The sequence below is a fragment of the Glandiceps talaboti genome, chromosome 13, assembly GCF_964340395.1.
Source record: "Glandiceps talaboti chromosome 13, keGlaTala1.1, whole genome shotgun sequence".
NCBI lineage: Eukaryota > Metazoa > Hemichordata > Enteropneusta > Spengelidae > Glandiceps > Glandiceps talaboti.
The window spans coordinates 14,090,718-14,098,767 of NC_135561.1; positions in this window are offsets into that span (position 1 = coordinate 14,090,718).

Genomic DNA, 8,050 nt, shown 5'->3' on the forward strand with positions numbered 1-8,050 from the left:
TTTCAACGACCTAAAATGAAAACATAAAATGGAATAATAGTGATTTTCTGAACAACTAGAATAACGGATTGCATTGCTCGTTTTGAGGACAGACTTTAATATTTTTGACTGGAATATTAAAGAGAAACGGTGTAGAATAACCTGAAGCGATACAGTACAAACTTCACAGGTTTACAGATATATCCTGAGAAATTGTAACAATCCATATCGACAAAATATGGCTATGAATGATTGCACTGAAAACAAGGAGAAAGGAAGACTTATAGCTTATCGATGTAATATACGACAGTACTTAATCCAATACATGGCATAGTTCAATTGTTGTAAGGCGTAATGAAACACCACACAGTAGTATACAGTACCATTTACATGCAAATCACGGTAAGGCCTGAACAAAATTGTGTGTTCCGATTACGCTCAATTTAGATACCGGTATATTTTTTGTTCATGTGTGAATGTCGTCTAGTTCAGGTAGTTATGATTTCCGTTGTTTTCCATATGGTCTTTGTGTTATTGTTATTTCTTCCCATCAGATGTACAATTGTTACAGATTGCAAGAACAGTTTTAGATCGCGATTTTATTCATTTTTTTCTTTCTTGAATATGTAAAAAAAAAGAGTTTAGGGTCGGCAATGCAAAATTAGGCGGGTTCGGTAACCGGAACCAAATAATTTTTTAGGCCTTTTTCACACGATATCTGAAAAGAAATTACGATTCTAGAGAGAGAGAGAGAGAGAGAGAGAGAGAGAGAGAGAGAGAGAGAGAGAGAGAGAGAGAGAGAGAGAGAGAGAGAGAGAGAGAGAGAGAGAGAGAGAGAGAGAGAGAGAGAGAGAGAGAGAGAGAGAGAGAGAGAGAGAGAGAGAGAGAGAGAGAGAGAGAGAGAGAGAGAGAGAGGGGGGGAGGAGAAAGTTGGATGACGTGCGGAGAGGAGGGGGCCATGATAATTCTGAAAGGTCAGGGTATACGAAACGTTTTGCTCATGATTGGCATCAAGTTAAATTTCAGGATCAGTCATTTACGTACAGTGTAGTATATTTACAAGATTTCTTGTTCTTAAACCTTATTTTAGAAAAGACGCTGGTGAAGTCTATGAGAATATATATATATTCATATAAGTGTCTCACTGAGAGAACAGTGCACATGTACATAATTATTGACCTTGTCAATTTCAATTTCATCTCTCTCTGTCCCTCTCTGTCAGTCTTTATCTGTCTCTAGTCTCTGTCTCTATGTATGTCTGTCTCTATGTATGTATGTATGTATGTATGTATGTATGTATGTATGTATGTATGTATGTATGTATGTGTGTGTGTGTGTATGTATGTATGTATGTATATATGTATGTATGTATGTATGTATGTATGTATGTATTTCTGTCTCTGTCTCTGTCTGTCTGCCTGTCTCTGTCTGTCTGTGTCCCTGTCCGTCCGTCCGTCTGTCTGTCTGTTTGTCTGTCTGTCTGTCTCTGTCTCTCTCTGTCTATCTCTGTATGCATGTATGCATGTATGTATGTATGTATGTATGTATGTATGTATGTATGTATGTATGTATGTATGTATGTATGTATGTGTGTGTGTGTGTGTATGTCTGTCTGTCTGTCTGTCTGTCTGTCTGTCTGTCTGTCTGTCTGTCTGACTGTCTGTCTGTCTGTCTGTCTCTCTCTGTGTGTCTGTCTCTGTCTGTCTGTCTGTCTGTCTGTCTCTCTCTCTCTCTCTCTCGCTCTCTCTCTCTCTCTCTCTCTCTCTCTCTCTCTCTCTCTCTCTCTCGCTCTTACAAGGTCGTTTAGTATTACACTTATGTAGCAACATATTTTGCACATGGGTCAACACGTGTCTTGATCAAAAGGATGTTTTGGCTATGGATCTAGTATATAATGCTCCGGTGACAACCACTTACTTAACTGTCTACAAACACAGTGGTCACCCATGGCCATATCACAGCTAAATAAAAGTTACCTTTTTGTGCACGTTAAGTAAATTCATTTGATAGCAGCCCTTTTATAACAGAATCCCTTTGTTTTTCACATTCTCTGTATTGTATTTCTTTCCTTTGTTGTATATTTGCTGTGGCATTCCTTTGTTATGGGGTTTACCTGCACAATTCGTCATGTCTCTTTTTTGTTTCATTGTAATTTTTTTTTTCTTTTTTATATATTCATCATTGGTGCATTTTGGTTTCTTGACATTCGTATCTGTTATTTGTTTCTTCATTTCTGTAAGTATTCTATCTGATACTGTCTTTTCTGATTACTTGAAGTGATATTATTCATACTGAACTCTTCAAATGTTAGCCATACTTTGTGTACTATTAGTATTATCACTTTGAATATATATCTAAGAAAGTCATAATGCCCAGTATCAGCTTTCCCTTTGAGGTGACACTGAAGATATAGTAAATGTATAGTAAAAGATCCTGTACCTACAGTAGTCAATGGCTCACTGGATGTGTCATGATGCACTGCAATTGTTATATCATATACCAATGCTGTAGCATTTAGTTCTATATGACCTGCATATGTAGCATAACCAGCATTATACCTAGTCATGTATTCACTATATTGCTCTTCGGTGAGTATATTCCATCTCTGATATTCGCCAATAACTGCATCTTTATAGATATCCCAGTGTTCAGTGATATAGTTCACAGTAGCTAATCTTACACTAAGGTAATTATCTTGTGTCTGATATAGTCCAAGACTTATAGCCCGAAATAAACAATTACCGTCTCATGTAACATTTATTCTTCTGTACTGTTGTTGTCCACATCTTAATTGCCGTAGGTGAAGTTTTTTCTTTTCACTTTCACAGTAAATAATCGCAATGGAAATGTGCTTGAATTCTTTTTGAAATCACACAACAATTATTTAGGTGGTAATCATATGATAGCATGAAATCAAATATGAATAAAATTACGTTTATGTACAACAGGGACGTTACTGAATTGTTTTAGTACATGTACATGTACGTTGTACGTAGTTATTGCACAGTTTTTGCGCTAACATATCCCATAACCCCCCCCCCCCACCCCGGCCCCATCCCCCCAACAAACTACAAATTTGGGTGGGGGAGGGTAGCGATGTGAAATGCAGACAACTAAGTTCCAGTTACAGCGATATCAAATAAATACATTCCTTTTAGATAAAAAAACGAACTAATTTGTTTTAAGGACATAGTTGGCGAACTGCAACCAATTATGAACGGACGGTTAATAGATAACCAAGTGTACACAAAACCGAACCTAGTGATTGAGTGCATTATCTTTTCAACACAACGTACAGTAAGTGTTCACGTCGATATTGGATATTACTCCACACTTTTTCAACATAGCGTAAGTAAGTGTTCACGTCTATATTTTTTTCTGCATATATTGCAACGTCACTGTACCTGACCGAGGGAAACATTTCATGGATGAAAATACTCATCGATTTAGACAATTGTGTACATGTCATCCAAGGTGTTATTCTTGGGACTTTGAATGAGTCGTAGACGGCTTTTGTTATGAAATGTCAGTATATACATTGAATACACTAAAAGTAAAATAACTACGACGGGACACTCCTCACCGCCTGGGTACCTGCAACATAAGGTAAGTAGCAAAAGGAAGGATTGATATGCAACAAAAATTCTGTGATACTTGTTGACTGAGAATGAGCACCCTTATACTACCCATCTACTACATATATATTAAAACAGTGGTGCAACAATACATTGTACACACAAGATTCAACAGTTGACGTGATTGAAAGGGTGTTAGGCCATGGTCTCGTCTTAATCACATACATATATAGTACATGTATATTATTACACTACACTACACTACACTACACTACACTACACTACACTACACTACACTGCACTGCACTGCACTGCACTGCACTGCACTGCACTGCACTACACTGCACTGCACTGCACTGCACTACACTACACTACACTACACTGCACTACACCACACTACACTGTACTGTACTGTACTGTACTGCACTGTACTACTTCATTATACTGTACTGTACTGTACTGTACTGTACTGTACTGTACTGTACTGTACTGTACGATACTATACTATAATCAGCATGTACCTACTGTGTCATGATGAGCCTGAGTATATTCTGACCAGCGGTGGGAGCGACTTACGTAACTGTCTATCCGTACGACCATCGAGGTCATACACCTGACCTAGACAAGGGAACGAGACCTTTGTATCTGCACGTTCTGTCTGGTAGCAACGTTTTAAGAACAGAAGCCCGTCTCCTGCTGGAAGATACAACGATGTATACTTTTATGATTTAATGGATCGATGTGTAAAGGATGACTTCCTTTTTTATTGATTGTTGTTATGTCTCTTGTGAGTTTAATCTCTATTTTGGTAAAGTTGAGTTTGTCTGTTCAATGTGGGACCACAGTGGACATAACTTTTTACCTTTTCTGTGTTATCCCAGCACAATGACGTTTATTTTGTCTGTTGTAACTGTTTTCTGTATACTGAATGTTTATTTTCTTGTGCTGAAATAAATCAAATCAAATCAAATCAAATCAAATCAAATCAAATCAAATCAGATGTTCAACAGACTGTACCTCTTAGCTTGTCTAAGGCTATGCTAAAATATCTACTAGGGGTAAGTTTCTCTATTGATCATAGTTTAAAGAGACAATGTTCTCTATTGACTTTATATACTTGACTTCGTTTTAACCCCCCCCCCCCCACGGGCGATACCCAGAGGGAGCTATTACAATGCGTTCCGTCCATCGTTCATGTGTCTGTCCTTCTGTGCGTCCGTCCGTGCACTCTAATTTCTCCGATATTCTTAAGCCTATTTCACCTAGACTTGGCATAATGGTATTATAACACTTTTTCTTGAACTTATGATTGTCACTGAAGTTCGTGACTTGGATAATGGCGGCCATATTTGTGATAAAAACATTTCTCGTTATATCTTAACAAACCTTTGACCTTGACTAAATTTTTCAGGGTCAAATCTCCATAGGTTGTCATTGTACCATAACTGAAGAAGTTGCATAGACTCAATTCAAGTGTTCATACCCACATTATCGAGGTGGGGGCTTCTTTGAATACATTGACCTATGACATTCACCACCACCATTTTCAACTATAATGTTGCTGCTTTTGAGGTTTTGTATCTAGCAATACCATTCAAGTATCTGCACATATACTTATAGAGTTCAGCTTTTAGTTGGACATCAAATTGGTTGCGTCATGAACTGCGCGCACAAATACACGAACAAATGAACTGAGGTTCAGTAGTGCTATAGGCATGGTGGTTTCTGTGCGCGAGCACGTGTGTGTACCCACGCTAGAGTATGTGACAATAACTGAAAGTCAAAACCCATGGATCTATTGCCCTTCTTAATATTTCATGATATTGCTGAGGGTATCTAAAGTGTTTGGAACATGAAGAAAATTTGTTCCGGATATTATAAAGATGACTCCATTGCAAACTCGGTCAAATATATGTAAATTCCATCGGAAAGCGTGGATGCAAGCGAGCATATGCATCGTCTTGAAAACTCGTACCGTGACAATGAAATTTCTTTATCACGAATGCATTGGGAGAAAAGGAACACATTATGTATTGTAATGACACGTTCATTATAGTAAACCTTACAAGTATAAACTCTATTCGGAATAATTATAAGTTTTGGACATGAAATAATGTGCTTAAGTTAACCTTAAAAAACAGATTAGGTAAGCATAAAGAGGTCAAAGCATATAATCCAATTAAAACATAACATACACGTCCTCGTTTGTTGGGTTTAACCATGGATAGAGAAGAAGAAATTTTCTCTACTGTCTGTGGTTTAATATGTTGTAGAATAATAAGTTAGAACTCAACATCACACTAGTAATTGAAGCTCACAACATTGGTATTGGCCTCGGATTATTAAGACTTATATCTCTAAATTTCTTTCTTTTTAATTACGACCACACAGGTAATCTGACTCTTTACAAGTAAGTGAAATACAAACTTTAGTAACTTGAAAACGCAATGACTGCTACGTTACATCCTCCCAGTACCCAGTCGAAGAAAAGGATGGAATCTTGCGAAATGGTGTCCCAACCTACCGAAGCTGGATGGGAATGGTTTATCGTTCTTGGTACCTTCTTGTCAACGGTTATCTCAGCTGGTACACTGTTTTCATTCGGTGTTTTTTACGTAGCATTCCTCAATGCTTTCAATAAATCAAAGTCTGAAACAGGTGAGGAACCCCAGCATATAATTACGTACAATTAAACACAGGACTCGGGGTTAATTTTATTCTTTACAACAAACAAGCAAACACGTCACCATCAAAGAAATATAATATATGTACACAAAAATTAATTATAACACATAAACAACGCAACATACAAATTCTACCGACGGTTATTGTACAAATTTAATACTCACTCCGTTATAAATGCCACAAGGTTCTAAGTCTTGGGCAGAGCTAAGTGGTCAATATCATGTCCACTTGATGGTTGATGATCACCATGCCACCTCCATTAGAACAAACATGATTCAAATTCATTTGTGAGATAATGGTTGTACACAGGGAACCTTGTACATCCAAGCACTAGGATATGCACATCCTGGTGCAAGGATGTGGCCACATCCTAGTGCTAGGAAGAAGAGCACAGCTCTGTACCAGCTACAGGCCCTCGGGCACATTTGTCCACGGCCCTGGTACATGGTTGTGAAAAAATATACCAGTTGCATGGATGTAGAATACCACCTCTGTGCCACGACTGTTTAGTCCTTTCTAGTTCCATAACAGTGTACTGCACATCAAGCACACAGATGAGCACATACATGTAACAGTTTTAGTGAAATATTACTATGTAGCAACCATTTTGTTCATATCCGTTGGAAGTATTTGCAACAGCACAGCCCTGGGGGAAAGAGTTGTTTTCTGGACTCTGAATATTGTCAGGCGCTATAAGTGTTAAGTGGTACCTTCTTCAGGAATGTGCCCCGAGTCACTATATATCACTATATATCACTATATTCACTATATATCACTATATATCACTATATGTATATATATATATATATATATATATATATATATATATATATATATATATATATATATATATATATATAGAGCACTGTCTTATAGCAGATTGATACTCACCGAGTTATATATATATATATATATATATATATATATATATATATATATATATATATATATATATATATATATATATATATATATATGGATCTGAACAACAAAAATAGGTGTGATAAATGACATTTATCTTTCTCATCAATTAGCCTGGATAGGATCGATCTCGGGATTTGTCTTTGCTATGTCTGGTCCTTTGAGTGTTGCACTTGCCAGAAAAGTTGGACATCGTAAAGTTGTCATGACAGGTGGTATAGTTGCTGCTACAGGTCATCTTCTAAGTTCGTTTGCCACCAGTATTTATCATCTCTACATCACATATGGAATAATAACAGGTAAGTGTATACACACATGATTGAACAAACGTGCCAGGTGACATCCAGGTACATGATGTATCTCTAACATATTTCTTAACCAAAGGGATCCAGTACAGCATAATACATTTGCTCAAAACAGGGCAAAATGTATTGGGCTTACACTTCATCTTTATAATAGAAACTATAATCTTTCAAGTTATATACCACTCGCCATCCTAATGTTTGCTGTCATTCTGTGATGTTGTACCATATACCACCCTATATGCTGATGTATGGGCTGTTGTTTGACAAATGATTGGGTAAATGAAAGGTTTTGAAAAAAAAGACTGAAATTAGAGTATTGGTTGCATCAGATCTTAGATTGCAGTACACTCACAAACACAGACACACACACACAGACAGACACACACATACACACACACACACAGACACACACAGACACACACACACACATATATATATATATATATATATATATATATATATATATATATATATATATATATATATATATATATATATATATATATATATAGTTACTATTACGCTCTGCCACTGCGGTATAGAGCACTGTCGACGTCTTAGCAGATTGACACTCACCGAGTTATA